At 46.3% G+C, this 23,208-nt stretch overlaps 2 long non-coding RNA genes across 2 annotated transcripts in view; one reads left to right on the top strand and one right to left on the bottom strand.

Moving 5' to 3' along the window:
- Nucleotides 1-21,096, bottom strand: part of LOC106977507 (uncharacterized) — a 97,116-nt gene extending 76,020 nt beyond the window's left edge. Inside the window, exons 1-2 of the long non-coding RNA XR_008294607.1 lie at nt 20,439-21,096; nt 7,826-8,191 (exon numbers count right to left, since the gene is read on the bottom strand). This is a non-coding gene — a long non-coding RNA (uncharacterized LOC106977507). The remainder of the gene's footprint in view (nt 1-7,825; nt 8,192-20,438) is intronic.
- Nucleotides 2,728-8,885, top strand: LOC113594486 (uncharacterized). Its single transcript, XR_008294608.1, has 3 exons — nt 2,728-2,942; nt 3,517-3,949; nt 7,845-8,885. It is a non-coding gene; the product is annotated as an uncharacterized LOC113594486 (long non-coding RNA).
- Nucleotides 21,097-23,208: the final 2,112 nt, after the last annotated feature.

The raw sequence follows: 23,208 nt of genomic DNA, 5'->3' as shown, positions 1-23,208 counted from the left end.
TGTTATTCTATGCCATGTGGGCAATCTGCTCCATAAGCAGACCTGCATCAGGTGCGGGGAAGACAGACACGCACGTCCTCTCTGCAGAGAGCTGGCTGCTGTCTTTCTCTTGCCCCTCTAAATCAAAGCCAGTTCCTGTCTTGATTCCTCTGGGCAGACTTATCTGACTCCTCTGGTTCGCATTGAACTTGCCTCAAATGAACCCTGGTCCTATTTTAAAACTGTACTCCAGCAGGGAGCATATACTGCCATGTATTTTTCTGAGTGCTCTTTACAGCCCGTCCAACAAACTAAATTGTGAGCACTTAACGGAAGTGCTTATGTGTTCAAGCCCCGATCCCCCAAATCAGACCATAAACACAGTAGGCAAGAAATCCTTTGTTCCTTTTCTGTTTATGTTACTAGTAATAAATTATGAAAGAGACCCTTTCTGAAAATCTAGGGGCCCAGAATATACAATTATGCCAATGGGCTCTCACTTACAACCATGCAACTTACGTCCAAGCCAAGACCTATTTTTTAGTCTCCTTTCCCCATTCCATTGTCTCCTTCCTGCTCTCTCCCTCCACTTCCCTCTAAGTATGCTGGCATTACCGCTATGATGCTCCTCTTTGAAAATCCTCCTTAACACCTCCCTGCATGAATAAGCAAGGGGCATGTGGTGTGACCAAAAGGATATGAAATTTCAGACCAATACTTCCAGCTGTGATGGAAGAAAAACTCATCACACAATGAAAATCGGGGTTGGAGGGAAAGAGCTCTTTCCCCTTCTCATCAAGAAGATGCCAGATCACTGGCTATTCCTGGGGACTATGTCTTACTCCAGACCTGATAGAAAGGTGAGAAGGGACAGAAGGAATGAGTCCTACCTATTTTATCAGTAAAGGATATCTAGAGAATTCTGCCTCTGGCAATCTGGTGTGCCAAGATATTCTGAAACAGCCTTTTACCACCAAGCTAGTCAGATGTCGGAAGAATTACAATAAAAGTAAGTGCATTGCTGAGCTCACAAGAAAATAAGGAAAATCCTCAAGGGCAAGAAGAAGGAGGAGGAGGAGGAGGAGGAGGAAGAGGAGGAGAAGGAGAAGGAGAAGGAGGAGAAGTTGTTTTGTAACATCAGACTTCCAAGCAAACACTAGAGTTGAGTTGCCTTGGGAAAATGTTGATTCCAAGAATCTAGAATTTTGGAAATGAGCAACCACTCCTAAGGGCATAAGAACAAGCTCGGTGTCCACGCAAAGCAAAGAAGGGGAACCTAAGAATCCTGCATTTACCAGAGGATCCCAAGGGCACACCCTAAGTGAAAGGGATACAAAGATGTTAACAGCACATTTCACAAGCTAGACCGAAAGGATGAACATTGTTCTCTAGAACACACGGAATATTTACCAAAAAATAAACACGTACCAGCCCACAAACAACCCTCAAAGTATTTTCAAGAATTGGGTATCCTGTAAACCGTATTTGCGTACTATCTATATTCTTTTGCTACAGTACAATTGAGATAGAAATTAATTTTTAAATTAACTTAAAATAATAATAAATCAGAAATTTTAAAAACATGTTTCTCCATCACTCATGAATCAGCATAGAGATCATAATAGGAATGTTTAAATATTTATAATTAAATAAAATGAAAACACCATCTATCAAAACTTGTGGCATACAGATAAAGGAGTAGGTAGAAAGAATTTATATTCAAATTCTGACATCAAAAAGGCAAGGCTAAAAATTAGCGAGTTAAACTTCCAGCTTAAGAACTTGGGTGGAGTAGGGGGTTGGCAGACGAGAATATACATCTAAATAAAGGAGAAGAAAGGGATGACAAACACAAAGGAAGAAAGGACAGACATTAACGCAACAGAAAACAAAGACAAGTAGAAGGAATGAACAAATCCAAGAGTTGATTGTGTGAAAATATCAATAAAGGGGTGCCTGGGTGGCTCAGTCGGTTAAGCGTCCAACTTCAGCTCAGGTCATGATCTCACTGATTGTAGGTTCAAGCCCCGCATCGGGCTCTGTGCTGACAGCTCAGAGCCTGGAGCCTGCCTCGGATTCTGTGTCTCCCTCTCTCTCTCTACCCCTCCCCCACTCGTGCTCTGTCTCTGTCTCTCAAAAATAAATAAACATTTAAAAAAGTTAAAAAAAGAAAAAAGGAAAGATCAATAAGATACACAAATTTCTAATGAGGCAGAAAGAGAGAAGTCACAAAGAAATAATAGAAGAAATTTTTTAAATGACATAACGAAAGATAGAGTACAAGTTAAAAAGGATAACACAAGAATATTATGGAAAACTAAATTGGGTTAAATTAGCATGATTCCAGAAAGGCAAAACTAATTCAATATGTAAAAACCCATTTATGTTCATCTTTCTTCCTTCATTCATTCACATCAATTCAGAGCAATTAAAGTCTCACTGTAACGTCACATAGTTATCTCTTTTCTTTCCTTTCCTTCTGGGTCCACTCAACCCCAGCCAAAGGAACTGCATTTGGGGCCTGGGTTTCTTTTCCCCAGACTGAGAAATTTCCCACGGGAACATTAAACACCTTCACAGTGTGGTATCCCAACCTCTTGAATGTCTAATCTTTCCAGAATCTCAGGGAATCATAAGGAAACAAATATAATCGCGTGGGGCCCATTTCCAGAATACTGAGAAAAATCACTTACTCTCCAAACCAAATGCAACCATTAACTTACAATCTTAACATCAATTCCCAAGCAGATGTAATGTTTCCTGAACCCAACATCTCATCGAATCTACATCCAGGCTGTTACCACCAATCATCCGTAAGGAGCTCGTATTAGTTTGATCAAAACAACACCAACAAACCAGAAAAACGTGAAGGAGGAGCCAGAAAATCCCATGGGGTTCACCTGTGATGGAAACATGCCAGTCAGTTAGCCATGCCAGGTGTCCAAAGCTCAGCACCTACAAAGGTAATACTCATTTGAAGGAAGCGTCTCATCAAGACCCCAGATTTGCCATATCCCGACAAAATACCTCTTGCAAAGTGAATAAAGGACCAACCTACCACATCCTTCAAGACCTTTCTTTTAAGGTTCACCCAGTAAAGCTTATTTCTCTCAACAGTTTGTGCAGGATTCCTTCCTTTGCCTCCCCAGCCCTGCATACGTGGTGCCGTAAATTTCCCTGAAGGGGGCTTAGCAGCAGCTCCTTGCCGTCAAAATCTGTGGCCTCGTATCCTTCCCTAAACCCAGGGGCACACTATACCCTTCTCTCTGTACTTCTCCAAATCTGAAGGCTCTCAAGGCTTGCTTGCTTGCTTGCTTGGACCACATTTCAGTTTCTGTGGCAACTGCCTCTTCCTTCCATTCTGGAATGCCTCAGCTTTGCCTCATCATGTCATCCTCCAGGGAGAACATCCCCCTTAGTTTCCATATCTGTCCCAGCCGGAGTCACCCACTTAAAAACTTTCTCCTTTTAAAAATTTATTTATTTAAATGCAAATTTAAATACAATGTTTAACATACAATGTATTCTTGGTTTCAGGAGTAGAACCCAGACTCCCACTGCTTGAACCCGCCTACTACGTATTTCCAGGAACGTCATCGCTGAACGGGAAAAAAAAAAAAAATCAAGAACAAAAACAAACACAAAACTAAACAAAAACAGGACAATAAAGTGAAATTGGAATCTGTTAATACTAAATCATGCCGCAGTCCAAATACTAAAGGCATTTTACACCAGAAGACTGCCGATTTTAAAGTGAGCTTTTTCAAGAACCCAGAAGGTTACATCCCTGCCAAGCCCAGATTCCTACTAATCAAAATCAAGGCACAAACTCTCTCTTTGAGTTTTGCTAATGAAAACCAGAGCTCCTCTTGACAACGCAAGTTTCTTCTGGAGGCTAAACCAAAACCCCCAACTTCTGTGCGTAAACTCACCTCCGTCTGCTGGAGAACAAATGTTGGCTAACGTCAAGGTAAATGGACCGGACCCGGACACCTTGGCCAGCACTGACCATGGCTGCCTTCATCCCCATCCCTACTCTATTCCCAGGGGAGCCCAGGGCTGAGGATTTAGCTTCAAAGCTCCATTTGGTCAAAAGCCTGGTGATCTAGGCTGAGCCCCACATGGAATTCGAAAGGTCATCTAGTCTGTCTACCTGAAGATGTCCTGTGGAGCCCTGAGCGGCAGTGTTCCACGCCCCTTCGCAGACATGGCACATGGAACAGGCCAGGGAGGGGCCCCACTTGGCCTTTGTTTGTTCGTTTGTTGAGAGAGACAGAGCACGGGCATGGGTAGAACAGAGGGGCAGAGAAAGAGAGAGAGAGAGAGAGAGAGAGAGAGAGAGAGAGAGAGAGAGAGAGAATCTTAAGCAGGATCCACACTCATCACAGAGCCCCACTCATCCCACGACATTGGGATCATGACTTGCGCTGAAATCAAGAGTCAGTGCGTGACCAACTGAGCCACCCAGGCGCAACCCCCCCCCCCCCCCCGAACTTGGCTTTTTTAAGGGCCGAGCTGCTTCTCAGCCTGGCCCTCCAAGCATCAAAACAGCAAAAGTAATGGAATGAAGCCTCTGACAGCCTTCCCCTCTCAGGAGCTCCAAGGAAATAGAGATGAGATTACGGCCACGAGAATCTGTCCAGCTGATTATTGGTGCCAGGGGTGACAGGCTGCTGTTTACTGATTCATGGCGTGGTAAGTAGCAAAAGGAGAGAGCACGGAGAGCAGAAAGCTGTCTATATTCCTGGAGCCGTGTTCTCCCGATGCAGCCACTTGAATCAAGCCACATGCACCACGGGCTGACTCTGATCCTCAGTAACAACTGTTTAAAAGCAGACAGAGGCAAGGCTTCCGGATTTGTTGACTCGTGTTGTTCTTGGGGAAGCAGGGGGAGTTAAGGGTTCTGTTTCCAGTACTTCCCATGGGAGGCTGTTTCCAAAGGGACACAAATCATTCACTGGAGGCAGAATACGTTACTAGTAGTTTGGGGTTCGTGGCAACCCACGCCCGGGCCTTCCAAGAGGTGTGGGTCTAAACAGAAGGCATCTTTTTTTTTTTTTTTTTAACTCATATCTGCCAAAAACGAATGCTTCCTCCTGGCTTGTAAGAACTAACAGTACTCAGATGTAATGATCACATATTCTGAAAGATTGCTAAATGCTCCGGGAGCACAGGAGGAATTTTTAACAGAGAAATTCCGGGAAAGGACCTTGACACTGATAAGAGAAGCAGGGCTGGAAACCTGGGCTCGGGTCGTGGTGTTGGCCTTCACAGACTCATGCATTTGTTCAACAGGTTTTATGTGCCCGGGCTGCTCTAGGTTCTAAGGACGGAGCGAGGAAAAGTCCTTCCTCAGAGCACAGGGTGCTTCTGCAGGTAGGACTGGCCTTGTGGGGGCTCCAAGTTGTGCACAAACCATGCCCGTCCCCATTGTAACTGCTCCGTCAGAAAAGAGGAAAAACATCTATTCTACTTGTGGTCAAGAGACCATCGGTTCCTGGGGCGCCTGGGTGGCTCAGTCGGTTGAGCGTCCGACTTCAGCCCAGGTCATGATCTCGTGTTCTGTGAGTTCGAGCCCTGCGTCGGGCTCTGTGCTGACAGCTCGGAGCCCGGAGCCTGTTTCGGATTCTGTGTCTCCTTCTCTCTCTGACCCTCCCCTGTTCATGCTCTGTCTCTCTCTGTCTCAAAAATAAATAAACGTTAAAAAAAAATTAAAAAAATAATTAAAAAAAAGACCATCGGTTCCTATTCTGGAAGCACCCAAAACTAAAGACTGTCACATTTCAAATTCGTAGAGAAGCCTTGGTTTGACTATTGCCCTCCTGGATGAGTGCTCTCTGCAGCAGCCCCAGCAAGGCAACAGCGACCTGTGCTTAAATACCCCCAGTGACAGGGAGCTTGCTCCTTTATTAGAAGCTCTTCTCAAGTGACCCGTGACCCTCAGGATGCTGAAGTTGAGCTCAGTTTGGCGTCCTTGCTGCTTTCAATCATTGGCTTCCCCCTTGGGAACCATGCAGACCAGAGCTGATCCCTCTTCCCCAAGACACTGAACACATGTCTGGAGCCCTCCCTCCTGGCCAAAGACCATCCGCTCTCTGATCCGCTCGCCACACAACAAGGGCCAGCTACTGAGGCTCACTGTGTGCCATTGCGGTTGCCAGATACCTCTGTGTTAACTGCCGTGTCCATCCTATGAGGACGGTATACCCATTTTATAGATGGGAAAACTGAGGCTCAGAGAGGTTAAGTAGTTTGCCCAGAATTACTCAGCTAGTACGGCAGAATATGGACTCAAAGGCATGGCCTTCTGACTCCAAAATCCACCTCGAGGGCTCTCTATCCTGGTGGTTCTCTTAAACTTCAGTTTGTCCATGCAATTTGTAGGTCTGCCCATGGTCCGTCTCCCTCTAAAAGCACACCCACGCTTGCCTTCGCATGTCTGTCTCAGTTTTCACTGTTCCCTTACAGCATGAAGTTATTAGTGGGTAAAGGACTAGGAGAATTATAAAATGGGTATTTACAATAACCCACTGTGTCCTACAGATGTAAAACAAAGACTTTCACTTGACCTATGCCACCCCCTTTGATTCCGCTCAACAAATTTTGGATGCTCCCCGCATCACACACCAAACTAGGCACAAGAAATACAACGATGATCGTAAAAACTGGCCATCCCTCTCAAGGGAGACAAGAAAGTAAATGAGTAATCATGAGACATGAGAGTCTCTGGATGAAGAGCCCTAGGGTCCTGGTAGAGGGAAGAGTAAGTCCTGCGAGGTGCTGGAACATGGGAGCGAAAGTTAGGGAAGAGTTTGCAGGTGAGGAGACCATGCTGCGTGCTCGCTCTCAAGGAACAAAGCTTTTTAACTAAGAAGTTGAGGGTTGAGAGGGCGGGAGTCCAGGCTCATTCCAGAATAAGCAAAGCCATTATCACGAAGTGGCCTCGTGTCATCCAGGGACACAAAATTTTCCAGTAAGACCAATGTATCAGATACACTAGGGGGAAGGTGGGATAGAATGTGAGGTGTTGGGACGGGATAGACATACTAAGCCTTGGCATTTAGACTGAGCAGATAGCCATCAAGAAAGAATATTTCTGGGGCACCTGGGTGGTGGAGTCGGTGGAGCATCCGACTTCGGCTCAGGGCATGATCTCACGGTCCACGAGTTCGAGCCCCGCGTCAGGCTCTGTGCTGACAGCCTGGAGCCTGCTTTGGATTCTGTGTCTCCCTCTCTCTCTGCCCCTCCCCCACTCACGCTCTGTATCTCTCTCTCAAAATAAATAAACATTTTAAAAAATAAAAATAAGAAAATAAAAGAATATTTGTATGTTAGAAGCCAATCTATGCCTTACAAAGATATCTCTGATGACTTTGTTGTGAATTCTAGAACCCCCTGCGCTTGCCATAATGCCAACCGAGATCACGCTTACTCCTTTTCAGCCATGTTACGTAGTTCACTCTCAACCAACACTCCTTTTCACATATGGCGCTGTCGGCCTATGTCTTCCCAGCCGGAAGCAGTTGAACCTGTGCTTGGGACCTCACATTTACCCAACGTATTGATTCTGTTAAAATCAGACCCCGCACCCTCTCATTTGCACCCTTCGGGATATTGATTTTTATCTCCATCATGCTTACTAGGCTGCCAGCTTCAAGTTGTACATTAATTTAATAAACCTCTTTCCAAATGTTCATGCAAATCACAGATTAAAAGGAAAAAAAATCATAAGGCAAGGGCAAAGCTCCAAAGCATGTCACTAGACACTTTCCACCGGATTAACATTTACTTTTAAATCAGTCCCTTTAAAAATAAAAGCTCTTTAATCAGTAGCTGCTCCACTCACGTGTCCTTTCTCTTGCCAGACGCCGTGCTGTCAGCATTCTGGATGAAGTTAATCGCGTAGAACTTGCTCGTGGTGAGCCCACGCTGGCTGTTAGGTCTGTGGTTTCCTCTTCTAGGTGCTCACACGCCAGCCCTTTGATCTTCCACCAGGCTTTCTGGAAGCTTCTTCAGTTGCAGACCCCATCTTCTTTCTTGGTTGGAAATCTGAACTCCATTTGTTGGTCTCCAGTTTTCCAAACCACTTAGGTTTTCCGTGGTTCACAAAGACCACCCATAGCAGTTTGGGTGATCTGATCTGACGAGTTTCTTTTAGTAACATGGGCTATAATTTCCCGGCCTGGAATGCCACGAGTGTCCATTTCGTCATCTAGAAAATGGAGACTATAACAGCATTATCCCATACGGTGGTTTGCTAATTAAATGGCATCATGCACTTAAAGGGCCGCTGTCTAGCACGTAGGAAACATTCCCCCCAAATTTGTAACAAGCCACCACATCGTTTCCTCCTGACAGCACCTCCAGTTTGATTGGCCTAAAAACCCACCTCTTCCAGAAGCTGCATTTGCTCCTAAATTTCCTAAATCTTTACACGATGTCACTATTCTCGCAGTCACTGAAGCCTGACACTCAAAAGCGTCTTTGATCACCACTTGCCTTCTCGCCCACATCAATCGATGTTAAGTCTGGTAGGTTTCATCCCTGCAATGCTACAGACACCAGCCCCTTACTTCCATCCCATGGTCACTGTAACGGGTCGAATGGCCGTTTCGCCTCAAAGCACATGCATTGAAGCCCTTAATGCCCAGTGTGACTTATATGGAGACAGGTCCTGTGAGATGATAAAGGAATGATGAGGTCATAACAGTGGGGCCCCAATCCAACAGGGCTGTTGTTTGCGTAAGAAGAGGAAGAGACCCCAGAGATCTCTCTCTCTCCGCCACGTCAAGGCACAGTGAGAAAACAAAACAGTCATCTACAAGGCAGAAGGATCTTCACTGACAATCAAAGTGGCTAACACCCTTGGCCAGTCTGAGACTTGTCAGCCTCCAGAACGGCGAGAACTAAACTTTTGGTGTTCAAGCCACTCTGGCTGTAGTTTTGTTATAGCATCCCAGGCAGACTAAGGCAGCTGGCATCTTCAGGTCTTTTCTGCTCCTTACCTGCTTTGCACCAACAGCCTCCTGACTCTTGCCCCCACTCCCACCTTTCCCCACTCCATCCAAGTACCAACCAGGCCCGACCCTGCTTAGCTTCTGAGATCAGGCGAGATCGGGCGCGTTGAGGGTGGTATGGCCGTAGACTACCTTTCTCTACTCCAATTCCCCTCTCCCACTACTCCCAGCCTCCCAATACTTCCTGACTTCTGCCCCTACATCACCAGAAACTTCCCATTGTTTGCCAAACTGAGCATCAATTCACCAGCACTTTCGAGGTATCCCAGGTAAGCTTCACATATAAGCCCTCTTTACGATCCCAATCTAACCCTGGAAACTCCTGTTCCTCATTCCTGATATGCCCTCTGCTCTAGCCAAACAAAACTTCTCATAGTCCCTAAGAACATCGTCAATGATTTGCATTTTTTGACTGATCTCTGCACCCAAACAGAAAGACTGGCTGACTTAATAGTGACATAAACAAGTAAGAGTTTATTATTTTCATATAGTAAGTCCAGAGATGGGAAGTTACTTCTCTTGGTTTTGTGGCTCAATAATGTCACCAGAGATCAGCAATTTTTTTTCTTTCCTCAAGATGCAACTATGGCTGCCACGGCTCCGGACACCAAATCTGTGTTCAATGCATGAATACAAGTGAAGAAGAGAAGAAACAAGGCAATCAAGCCAGTCCCGTGTAGTAGAAAAAGTCAAAACATTCCCAGAGTCCCAGTAGATTCCCATATCAACTCATTGGCCAGGGTACTATCACATGGTTACCCTTCCTTGCAAGAGAGCCTGGAAAAGTGAGTATTTCATCTGAGCAAGGTATGCATGACAATACCCACAACAATATTGGGACGCCGTTAGCAAAAAGTTAGAAGGCAGTCGATAACCGAGTGGGCAACTAGTCTAGCCACAGTACCTGGCACTCGTGTGAGGTGGGAGAATTTTTGTCTTTATTTCTCTTCACACACCTACCAAACTCTCCTGTACATACTTTGTGTTACCAGTTTATGATTGCCTACAAATGGTTCTACATTCATTAAGTACCCGCTGGTCTCTGTTAGGTATATTGGGAAAAAACAAGAGTAAAAGAAATTATATTTGTCCTCAAGTCAGACAAAGTGCCTACTGCTGAATTACTTCCCCAAAACACAGTCGTTTTGGGGGTCCATTTCACACCCTCGGCACCAACACTGACCTCTGCTCGGCGACACCTTTCTTCGTGGGAGAGTATACATAATAACCCTCGACCGGAGCTTGGCCGAATTGCTCTGACGTCTGCATTTTTCTGGCTTGACTGAACAAGATTTTCCTATAGATGAGTCGAGAAAACTTTTGCTATGAAGCAATATAATGAAACATTGTTGCAAAAAGAACATTGAAAAGGAGGCGGCAGCCATCAGATATGATGCTACAGAATAACGAATGATATATAAGTAAATATTTGAGTAAATCCGGATTATCACGGAGTGCACAGTTTACATATCTATAATCACTGATAAGATACATTATGTGCAGGGGCGTTTACATACAGATAGTGATGGGTCTGGAATAGAAAGAAGGATGAAAATAAAAGCAAAGAGGGTTTTAAAAAAAAATTTAATGTTTATTCATTTTTGAGACAGAGAGAGAGAGACAGAGTGCAAGTGGGGGAGGGCGCAGAGAGAGAGGGAGACACAGATTCTGAAGCAGGCTCCAGGCTCTGAGCCATCAGCACAGAGCCTAACGTGGGGCTCGAACCCACAAACTGCGAGATCATGACCTGAGCCAAAGCTGACGCTTAACCAGCTGAGCTACCCAGGTGCCCCAACAAACAGAGGTCTTAAAAATATATTTACCCAAATCTTCCTAGTGGTAATCTCTGGGCACTACATTATAATTGGCTTTCTGGTTTTGCTTGTCACTATCTCCCAGATGTTCTCAAACGAATCTGCTTCGCTGTTATAATAAAAAGAAAAAGCGGTTGTTTTTGCTTTTCTTAACTTTTGGGAGTTTTAGGGGGCCAAGCAGCCTTCAGATGCTTCAAGTGATGATCTGAATTTGATTCGATGAGACAAGGGCTAGTGAACTTAAGTGGCCACAAATTCGAGAGAGCCTCTGTTTATGACCTCGAACCATTTGCAGCGCAGGAACGTGTCACGAATTTTTATTTGCAGCTTTAGAAACACCAGGAGCAAAATATAAAGACAGCGCGAACCTGGAAGTAGGTGGTGCGCCACAGAAACTAATTTTCCACGGAGGTTTGCTTAGGCGTTTCATATCTTCAGAGACTCCCATTCACTGCCAAGTGTGACCCCAAACAATGAAGCCATTCAGCAGGGAGGAAGGATCTTCGATGCCGTGAATGCTGCCACCTGTACTTTGAGCCTCCTTGACTAAATCAACACTGGAAAGCTCATTGCTCCTCTGCTTCTGTTTCAGTAATGGAAAGGCTTTACGCAGAATGGACTCACCTCAATTCGATGACAATGCCCGTGACATTCAAGTGATTCCTCTTTTACATGCAGCGCCGAGCCAAGTGTCTGCTTCATCTCACGATTCACATGACAAAGCAGAAAAGGCTGGGAAGCCCTGGACACGCTGAGCCAATGGCACCTTTGCTGCTGGATGCGATGTCGCTCCCAAAATTAACCCCCGGAAATCTCAGCAAAAGCACGTCCTGCCCTTTGGAAGCCTCCGGTTTTGACAAGTTACTCTTTCCATTTATGAGGTGCTGTGATTACGACTCACGTGATAGGTGGCTACAAAATAAGGACACTGGCCTGAAGGCATGCTGCTGCTTTTTAAACTAAAAAAAAACACATGGTGGAGGGGTGAAAACAATACTTCTGACCTGGAATATACAGCGACGGAGCCCAAGTAGTCAGAGAAAAGATCCCGAAGGTATAAAATACAACTGGTTATCTCAGTTTCTGGCTGCATTAGACGTGTTCTCAGCTCTAGATTTTCTTCCAGGTGGTCCTGCCTGGATCCTAAGACCGGGAAGGAGGCAGGGGTTCAAGATACACGCTTGATCCATAAATAAATACAGTGATGGGGTGCCTGGGTGGCTGTCGGTTAAGCGTCCGACTTCAGCTCAGGTCACGATCTCGCGGTCCGTGAGTTCAAGCCCCGCGTCAGGCTCTGGGCTGATGGCTCAGAGCCTGGACCCTGCTTCCGATTCTGTGTCTCCCCCTCTCTCTGCCCCTCCCTCGTTCATGCTCTGTCTCTCTGTCTCAAAAATAAATAAACGTTTAAAAATAAAAATAAATAAATAAGTAAATAAATAAATAAATAAATACAGTGCATTGGGTTGTACATCTCCGGAAAGTGAACTTTCCGGGAGGACGAAGGTCTTAACGCTATGGAAGGGTCAACTACACAAAGACTATTGTCAACTCAGCACTTACTAGCCCCTTTGAAGGTCTCTCGACTTAAGCATCACTTGAGAAAAGCATTTCCCAGAATCCCCTTCCCCAGATGGTGCTGAGTTAGAGTTTCCCAAGGAAGGACAATCATTGGAAGAGAGATTTGGAAGCCCATTATTTTCTGAGGGCAGATGAATCAGGACAGAAGGTCAGACAGGAGGCTCCCAGAAGCTTCCCAGAGGACTCTTTTGAACCCCCCATTTTGATACGCCAGGCTAAAACCATTGACTGTGGATTACTGCCAACTTCAGTTCCCTATGTCTTCCAATATCTAAATAAATCTCTAAATCCTAAAATTTAGAATTTTACTAAATAATAATACTAAATACTAATAATACTAAAATTATTTGTACCCAGAGCACAGAGGGCTTTTTAGGCAGTGACGCTACTCTGTATGATATGATAGCGGCGTTTATACATTATCGTACATTTGCCAAAACCTATAGATCGTACAAGACCAAGAGTGAACCCTAATATAAACTGCAGACGTTAGGGGCTCCTGGGTGGCTCAGTCGGTTAAGCGTCTGACTCGATTTCAGCTCAGGTCACGGTCTCGCGGTTCATGAGTTCGAGCCCCGCATCGGGCTCTGTGCCTGAGCCCGCTTCGGATTCCGTGTCTCCCTCTCTCTCCGTTCCTCCCCTGCTCATACTCTGTCTCGGTTTCTCAAAAATAAATAAAAGTTTAAAAAAAAATTTAAACTGCAGACGTTGGGTGACAATGATATGTCAATGTAGGTTCACCGATTGTAACAAATGTACCACTCTGGTGTGGGGTATGGGAGCCTGTGGGGGCGGGAGACAGGGGATATGTGGGAACTCGCTGTACTTTCTGCTCAATTTTGCTTTGAACCAAAAATTGCTCTTAAAAAAAAAAAAGCCTATTTTAAAAAAAAATTCTTTGTGCCCAGGATGCATAGAATAGCTTGTTTTCCTCACCAAACCTGATGAACCCACGGATTTGCTCATTGAAGTAGATGGAAATCTTAGGCAGAACCATTTGGAGACCATAATACAGGTGGAAACCAGACTGTGAATTTAAATATGAAGCATAACTCAGAGTTGTTACTACCTTCTCCCTAAATTTATAAAATTGCATTTTTTTATTGTTTTTACGGTTCCGATATTTTCCCCTTTTATCGCGTCACGTTATGCTGGGCTACGTGATGGTACCATGTTTTACGTCATTTTTTGGAATTCAGGTAGATCTCTCTCTCCACGTCCCTCCACATTCAAATCTTGCTGAGCGTGTACGAAAGCGCTCAACACGGGTCCTGGCTCACAGTAGGAGCTCAATCAGTGTTCATTTCCTGTGTTATTAGGCATCTGTCCTGTACCTGTGCTAAGGGATCATCTCTGCCTTCAAGGAATTTGCAATCTTCTGAAGAAGACAATACAGAGAGAACAGATGAATAACAGAAATCCTAATAGTTGAATGGAGCAATTTAAGAAACATCGCACGGTTATGCGTGGTTATAACTGCCAAAGAGAGGCTCCTGGCAAATAAACAACAGAGTTAGGAGGTGGCACCGACATTCTTGAATGTGTATCGTCTTGGAAAACCGTGTGCGCTTTGGAAGACCAGCCAGTGAGAGCGAGCCAAGGAGATGGAAAATTGCATTTCCTTCCCAGCATTCTTCTCCAGAATCTTTTATATCCAGTAGGATTCTCCAGGTTGAGCGGAGCCAGATATCTAAGTGGATTAATTGTTATTTATAATAACATTTTGAACCATGAAGCACGGGTGACCTCCCATCACCCGCTCTCCACTAAATTGTGCAACTGTAACAAACAAATAAATGGGATTTGCCTCCCTGCCAAGGATGTGCTGCAGTCATCCATCCGCCACGGTCATCAATTAAAGGATTAAATAATGAATGAACTGGCAGAGTTCAACTGTAATCTTCAGACCCAAACTCCAAAGATGCTCCGTGAACAGCAGTATGGGATTTATGGATTTCATGTTCCTTCCCCTTGCTCCACGAGGGTGCACACGGCCACGAGCACCCTTGTGCACGGTCACCAACATGCACACATAAGCACGAACACACACACACATTTGCACACCACCACCACCCCCATACGCACACACACTCTTGCCCATGGCTTCTCTTGCCACTTGCGTGGTTTTCTTCAATTAGGTAATGAACTTATTAATCATGGAAGGAAATGTATTTATCTTGGAGGGAAGTTGCTTTAATCCTTTGGTTTAGACCAGGATTGCGCTGGTCACCTTGGCCAGCAGTCCCTAGCTGGAGCGAAGCCAGGAGAGGAAGACAGGCACTCAGAAAACATCAAGCCAGCAGACGCTCAGCTTGACATGAGAGACAGTGCCTTGGGAGAGGGGCTGTGTGGCACCCAGAGGCTTCCAGCTGCCCCCGAACAGCCACCTGGGATGCATTTGCTCCAAAGGCTGGTAAAGCCATAAGTATGCATGAGTTCAGCAGAGATCTAAAGACACGAAACCCATCCATAATGTGATCCTGAGAGCTTGTTAGAGATATTGATTAATCATAGCGGTAATTTACATTCATAAATCCTTTACGATGGGGCAGGCACTGTGCCAAATACTTGCCATGGATTATCTCACGTTAAGCCTCACAATAACTCTGCAATGTAAACACGGTGATTAACCTGGTCTTTGAAATGAGAAACTTGGTGCTCAGGGAAGTTGAAGCAAAATCACATAGCTTGCATGTAAAGTCGAGTTGAGGTCCAAACCAGTCAGATGGATTCCAGAGCTCGCTTTGTATCACACCACATGCCTAACTCCCCTCATTGCTTTAGCATTCCTAAACTTCTGAGACTCATCGCATAGAGGAAAACACCCATTACCATATTCTCCACAAACTCTCCCTTAATAACATAATGAGAAACAGGCTAAGTATATACACACGCACATATACACGTGCACACAAATAAGTGTGTGCACATGCATCCATACGCACACACGTAGCCCAGGAAGGTGACTGAGGGCAATGCAGAGGGCACCCTTAACTCTCTCTCTCTCTCTCTCTCTCTCTCTCTCTCTGCCCACCAGGCAGGATGAGCAGATTGAATCGAGCTTCTGAGCACAGTCTCTTGAAGCATCCCTACTGTCCCCCACACCGTGACAGGAGTCTCAGAGGCTTGTTACCGCCCTAACACTAGACAGGTGACATCATCTGGGAGTCTCCAGCATCTTACCAACCTGAAAGTTCATGACACAACGTACACAGGCTCCATACAGCCCGCAAGCGGGCAGAGAGTGCCCATCGGAGCCCACGGATGAGTCACCCACCCTCAGCAGCCTGTCTCGGAGCTAGCCCAAGGGAGCAACAATCGGGTCTCGCGCTTGGCAAATACACAGCAGGGGCCTGCAGCGAAGATAAAGCTGATCCACTGAAGCCAGGTCGACGCTGCCGCGTACCCCCCAGCCCGTGCGTTTCCACCCCGGCACCAGGACAAACAAGAGCATCCGACCGATCCGCCCCCTTCCCTATCGTCCCTGACAGCTGTGCGCCTACGACATCAGTCCTGCCGGATTTTCTGTGGCTGGCGGTACTGGCTGAGGCTGGCACCACGCAGAGGGGTACGGAAGGGAACTCTGTGTCTTTTTAGGAATGATCGCGGCTCCCCAGGCCCAGGGGCAACCGTGTTGCCTCAGGCCCCTCGAGGAGCTCGCCTTTGTCTTCCAAAGGCACATGTGGCATCTGGAAACATTCCTGTGCCTTGAAAGCCACCTGCTCCCTGATGGAGGCTGCCCGCACACGAAGGCTACGCTTCCCTCTGTCATTTTCTAAAGAGCAGAGTCTCCTCCTCTAGTCTCCAAATAAACTTCTCTCCCAAACACAAATGCTGACATCCAAATGTCTGGTTTCTCGGGGCCTCTTATCTCAATTCACTCGCTGGGGAAGCCGAGTCCGGTGCGGTGTTTTATCAAAGTCCCCGCACCTCCCCGAGGCACCAGCTGAAAGGAACACAGCCTGGCTGAGGTCAAGAGAACCAACGAGAGAGGCAGCCCCCTCCGGGAAATTACGCAGCCCACCGCAGAGGAGACTATGGGACAAGTTGACATTTGTGCCGATGCTAAGCATGCAGCTGGGCAGAGCTGAGCCTGGCCTTGAGGCGAGAAAGGTAGGACTGGGTCTCCCTTCCAATGTTGTGATGTCAATCTCCACGCTTCAAACAAAAAAAGGAGACTGTATTTTTTAAAATTCTAGGTCTCTGCTGATGTTAAGAAAGGATGGGACACTCTGCCTTAAGGACACAAGGCCGGCTAGGGCCATTGTCTCTTGAATGGAGACAGAAGCAACAACACCCGAGATTCAGACGTCCTTGGCACATCACCTCTCTGCCAGGGAAGCCTTGTGGGAGCTCCAGCTCCGGCAAGAGGTCATTACCTGGACAGAGGAGCCACAGGGACATCTCGGCTCTGTGCTGTGACCCCTCACCACTCCCTGGCTTGCTAACAATGCTCAGTATTTCTTCACGACTCACATTCTCTTTTTAGAGAATGACTCCCTAACCCCACCCCCACCCAGAGCCCGCAAGGGTCCTACTCGTCACAGCCAGGACTCGACATCAGATTCAAAACCACTCTCTGGGCCCCAACTAGTTCAACTGTAGTCTTCAAGAGGGACGCCTGGGTGGCTCAGTCAGTTAAACATCTGGTTCTTGGTTTGGGCTCAGGTTGTGATCTCACGGTTCATGAGTTCAAGCCCTGAGTCTGCTCTGCACTGATAGCACAGAGCCTGCTTGGGATTCTCTCTTTCCCTCCTGCTCTCGCTCTCTCTCAAAATAAATAAACTTAAAAAAAAAAAAAAAAGAAGCTGTACTCTTCAAGAGAATTTATCTTAAAGATCCAGAGCTTCAGATAAGCAGCCAACCCTGGACACTAAGACAGTGGTCATGGATGCAAGTTCCAACTTTGCCACATGTTAGCTATGCAGCTCTGGGTGATTACTTTACTCCATGCAATCAGATGCCTTGAGGTTCCCCGATCTCCTGACTAGAGAGACCCTCTTTCTTCAATTAGCATGTGTCAGACTTTCTGTTCCTGGCAAGCAAATGATGCTCAGTTAGGTCTCAGAGTCTCCTCCACCATCCATGCCACATGGAATTAGCTTGGCCTCCTGTCACCTGGGGCCACCGTCACCGCACCCCCTTGGGGACGACGGGCTGTCCGCGAAGCTCTGATGTCCTAGGACTCCTCTTTCTCCAGGGCTCTCCCTCACTGCTCCGCCCACAGCCTTCCCCTTGCCATCTGTACTCCCGGTTGCAACCTCTCCCTGGTATATTAGGGCCAATTTGAACATAGTAAGTGAACAGAAAAACAGAAAAGTAGCAGGCTTCAAGTCAGTGTGCAGTCTGGATCATTTCTGTGGAAATGTTCCATAGCAAGGGCAGTGAGAAAAGCCCACTGAGTTCTGAGATTAGCAGTGAGTCCTCAGTGATGGTATCAATCTTTCCAGGTTTTACTACAGTTTATAAGTCTACCTACATGGCCCCCAGTTTACACAAATTGGCCCCAAGGCAGTGACTCAAACTCAAGACACACAACGGCAAGACGGGGCTGTCACTAGGGGGATGACCTCACCACGTCCTTCCAGCCACTGCCAAAAACCATTATCCTAGGGACACAAAGTCATCCTGGTCACCAATGACAACCTTAGATGGGAAGAGAACCAGTGTGGAAGAAACTGAGGCTCGTCAGTTACTAAATACGTCAAACAACGATTTGATTTTGCTCACGATTTTGTGAGTCAGGAATCTGCAGGGGGCGTGGGTGGGCAGTTTGCACTTGGGACCTTTTACACCATTGGGTCAGATGTCAGGTGCACTGTGGCCATGAGGACTTGACTAGACTGGATGTCCTACATGGCTCACACAGAGGGCTGCTACTCCATGCTGCTGTCAGCTGGTTGCACAACAGGGTCTGTAGACGTGGTCCCTCCTGTGTAGTTGGACCTCTTCTGTGGTGGTTGTCTTCCCCAAAATAAGTGACTCAAGATACTAGGCAGAGGCTAGGTGGTTCATCTACCCTAGCCGCAGAAGCCGCTCGGCATCATTTCCACCACATTCCATTGGCCGAAACAGTCACAAGATTCACCCAGATTGGAGGAGAGGAGACATAGGCACCCGGTGGGAAAAGTATCCAAGAATCTGGAGACAGTTTTTAATGGCCATTATGTGATTATCCCCAGTGCGAAACTGGGAGGTTACGACGATGACTAAATTGTCAAAAAACACATCCCTAAAAATGAATGGAATGGGAATTCAAATTCCCAAGAACCTGTCTGATTCCAAACCAAGAACCCATTTGGTGGGGTCACAAGTGCCCAGTGAGCTGGACAGTCCTACATTCTTTGCCTTCCAATCCAAGCAGGAGAGGGGAATATATATGCATTCTATTTACAGAAATTACAGAGATTTTAGAAACCCCTCTCCTTTCTCTTTCTTCCTTCCTTCCTTCCTTCCTTCCTTCTTTCCTTCCTTCCTTCCTTCCTTCCTTCCTTCCTTCCTTCCTTCCTTCCTTCCTTCCTTCCTTCCTTCCTTCTTCTTCTTTTTTTTTAATGTAAGCACCAACAGGCCACCTGGCTGCCTTGCCTCCCTCAGTTATTCCAACAGTTAAACTCTGCCACCCCCACCTCCATGTTGCCCCCCGCCCGGGGCTGTGGAACTTAAGACATAAGGAGGTGATGTCACCATGCTGAGGGCCAGAACAGAAAGAGCTCTCCAAGCTGTCACCACTCTACCAGTAAATAGTGTCTTCCCAAAGGCTGAAGCCACATCGCTCTCTTGCTCTGAAAGGATGGACGGAGCTATTGAACTGGAAGCTCTAATGCGTGCAAGGTCCTGGGGTTTGAGAGCCAAAGGGTCGCTCTGACTCCTCCAATTGTTCATTTTGAAGACACTCCTCAGATATAGTTTCTGCTTGTCCATCTGGAATGACGAGCAATGATAAGCACAGACGTTATGGGTTTCAAACATGAACACCTACATCGTCTGAACTGCTCGTTGGAAAGAGTTCTCATTTCCAAATGATCCTTCAGGTGACCGTAACAGATTATAGACTTAATTGCATCCTGTTCATAGCCACAGACTGTTTCAGCTGAGTGGCTTCTGTTGCCAACGGTTCCCCCTCGAGGAGGAAGGAGTTCACGCCCTCCCAAGTCGTCTGTAAGAACAGCCTCTGGCCAATCCGAAGACCAGGTGGTACTGAAAAAGCCCTCCAGCACAGCAGCTGAGCACTGGTTTTGAAGTCTTAGGGCTCTGCATTCAAATCCTCCTCCTGCCCCTGCATCGGGCCAAAACTCAGCCTCTTCACGCCTCGGGTAGCTGACTATCAGATGTAGATTAGAAAAGCATTTTCCTCATTTGGGTTACCGGGAGATCACGTTAAGTGACACTAAATGGCATGAGCTTCACCCAATAACTACCACCTGGTAAGCACCGAACAGACGTTAGCTATTACGATTATACCAGAAATAACTAGAACGTTTGGGGGTACTGCTGAAGCCCAAGCTGGAAGGAAAGAGGACGCGTCAGGCTTCAGGGGCCTCACGGCAGTTCTAGGCAGTCAAGGAGACAAATCCCACGAGATCAAGCAAGGGAAAGAAGATGCACAAAATCATGCAGGATCTGGCACTTGGAAAGATTAGAGTCAACAGAAACCACAGATAAGCAAACGCCCTCTAGTACCGTGCCAGAGGCTCTGTGGCTCTCAAAAAATGTTCCGAAACATCGGACAACCCAACATCCACATCCAGAAAGAAAGACTTGTGAGGTCAAAAGTAGCTGGTATCTATAATACAGGCAGATACAGACATTGAGGAGAAGTATCATTTACTGAGCACCTACTATGTGCAAAGTGTGGCATAGCCACTTCTGCAGACATTATGCCATGGACGCGTCACGCTACACGGAAGAACTGGAACCCTTGCCTCTTTTTGTTTAAAGGTAAAGAAGTCAAGGCTCGGAGACGTTAACGTACTCAAGGTCATGAGTCAGGACGCGGGGGCACTGGAGTCTGAAACCCAGCTAACTCTGAAGTTGCCATTTTTTTACTCACTCCATCTTGAAGTTTCAGAGAAGACGAGCAGGTGCTGAAGGGCTTCGAGAGATGGCTGGCCCCTCTGCGGTGAGGAAGCGTAGAAGATTGTCCTAAGGTCCCGTGTCACAATTGAAATATCAGCCTCTCATGTTTTCCTTCAAAATCCCATTGTCTGATCCCAGTTGCCGTTTCCTTCCAGAAAAGCAAAAACATGAGGATTCGACTCTGAATCCGTATTTTCCTGACCTTTGCACTTACTTCCTCCGCAACCATGATTTTCCACTTCCAGTCGAGCTCGTGAAGGAGTGGCCCCGCCTTCCCTGAAGCGGTTTGTTCCGAGGAGACACTGGATTGGCGGTGCCCGAAACAGAGGCCCCGGTCAAGGAAGAAGGAAGGTTGCCAACTGAGCAAGAGACCTTAACGAACGGAAACGCGATTACAAAGCGTTCCTCCAGATCGGAATTTGCATACAATGAAATACACACTGAGGGAACCCATTGAATAATGAAAGCTAGGTCACAAGCGTGTTGGAGAAGTGGCCTTAACACAAGGCGTCTTTATCGCCGTGCTCACAAGTCAGTCGCGATTTTTCGTTTCCAAAAGTGGCATTGCTCTAGATTACACGTTTGTTTGTTTGCTTGTTTTTTTTTTATTCACTTATTTTGAGAGAGGGAGAGAGAGCACAAGCAGGGGAGGGGCAGAAGGGGGGGGGGGAGACAGAATCAGCGTGGAGCCCAACGCGGGGCTCAAACCCACAAACCCGCAAGATCATGACCTGAGCCGAAACCAAGAGTCAGACGCTCAACTGACTGAGCCACCCAGGCGCCTCTCTCTGTTACATTTAGAACCGTGGTTGGGGCGCCTGGGTGGCTCCGTCGGTCAAGTGTCCGGCTTCGGCTCAGGTCATGATCTCGCGGTTCGTGGGTTCGAGCCCCGCGCGGGGCTCCGTGCTGACAGCTCACGGCCTGGAGCCTGCTTCGGATTCTGTGTCTCCCTCTCTCTCTGCCCCTCCCCTGCTCACACTCTCTCTCTCTGTCTCAAAAATAAATAAAACATTAAAAAAAAAAAAAAAAAAAACTGTGGTTTGTCCCCTGGAAAGCAGCTGAACATCTTGTCCCCTGTACCTAAGACACGTGATGACAGGGTTCATGCACACTCCTCATCCAGCCCCATATGTGGATTCAATCTGGAATGATTCTTTACAAGGGGATTTGAGTTTAGCATTGCATGGGAAATGCCTGTGTCAAGAATTCAGTAACATGTTAGTGCACTGTGTCGAAACAACTATGCTGGTAAAACACTTCTCATTTTGCTCCATCAGAGAACAATAGTATCACACACAACTCAGCATATGCCATCTCATCAGGTTTCCAGAACATACTGTGATCAGTTTACCTGCAGTCATTGTTTCTCTTGTCCTGTGTGAAAGGCTGGAGTTTCCAGCATTCTGAATCCACTACGGAAACCTTTTTCCTTCGTGCATCTTTCCCAAAGGAACTCTGTTTTGGGTATGATTATATAATCCCAGAGAGAAGCTTGCCCGTCGACCCCAAATACTGCCTTCTTCAAATAATGAAATGGAACCCTGGGCTTATAAATAACGTGTACAAATTTACCTAGGTGGCAATCGGTGGAACCGAGCTTAGAACCCGCTTGCTGACTTATAGACACATGTGGGTAAAGCAAGGGTTCAGCTAAGGCAGGGCAAAATTCGAAGGGGAGAAAATGAAAGCCAAGGTGACATCTGGTTTTTAAGTGAGAGCATATATATATAAAAAAGCAAGTGGCCCAAATAAGTACTCAATAGCTATTTGTCAATTGAAAAATAAATAAATAAATAAATAGGGGCGCCTGGGCGGCTCAGTCGGTTAAGCATCCGACTTCGGCTCAGGTCATGATCTCACGGTTCGTGAGTTCAAGCCCCGCGTCGGGCTCTGGGCTGACAGCTCGGAGCCTGGAGCCTGCTTCCGATTCTGTGTCTCCCTCTCTCTCTGCCCTTCTCCCGTTCGTGCTGTGTCTCTCATTTCAAAAATAAAAAATAAACATTAAAAAACCACACAAAAATAATAATGATAAAATCAGTGAAGTGCAAAAAAAAAAAAAAAGGTTTCATCTGGTTTGTGTCTGGTTTAATTTGCGTGAAAAGAAATGCACAGTTTCTCATATTTAAAAATAGACCCTTTTAAGCAAGCAAGGAAAGTAGTATGCTCTTGGGGATAGGATGAGAATCTCTAATTTTATACCAACTCAACATACGAGATTTCAGATTGATATCTTATGAAGCAATACGTAGTAATATATCATTACCTCAAAGTTCACATTTGTAGAATGTCTAAGTAACAAATTATAAAGGGCATCAGTAACGTGCAATTTTAAGCATCTTCTGTTACCTTCTGAGGACAAATTCTATCCTGGCACTTGCTGCAAGAGAAAAGGCTCTTGTAGAAGTGAACAGCCTTTGAGTCAAATCCTAGGCTAGCCACTAACCAGCTCTGTGGTCACCGAAGAGTCACTTAACATTTCTGGGTCTCCATGTCTTCAACTGTAAAATAAACATGTCCGCTCATGTGATCTCCATAGCCCTTTCTTGATCAAAAGTGCATGATTTGACTTTTTTTTTCCTCCCCAAAAGACCAAGAAGAATAGAGACAGTGATGGATATGACCATAGCTCTGAGGGTGGCTAGAAGCCTTGCTCAAAGGAAGAAGTCAACAGCCAGGGGTTCCACTGAGAACAAGAGACGTCCTGGGAATTCATGTCTCCTTTGACATTCTCCTTCCCCCTCCTT

Source organism: Acinonyx jubatus, chromosome E3 (assembly GCF_027475565.1).
Source record: "Acinonyx jubatus isolate Ajub_Pintada_27869175 chromosome E3, VMU_Ajub_asm_v1.0, whole genome shotgun sequence".
NCBI classification, from domain to species: Eukaryota; Metazoa; Chordata; class Mammalia; order Carnivora; family Felidae; genus Acinonyx; species Acinonyx jubatus.
The sequence above is the reverse complement of the archived record's forward strand: the minus strand, read 5'-3'. Positions and strand labels throughout refer to the sequence as shown.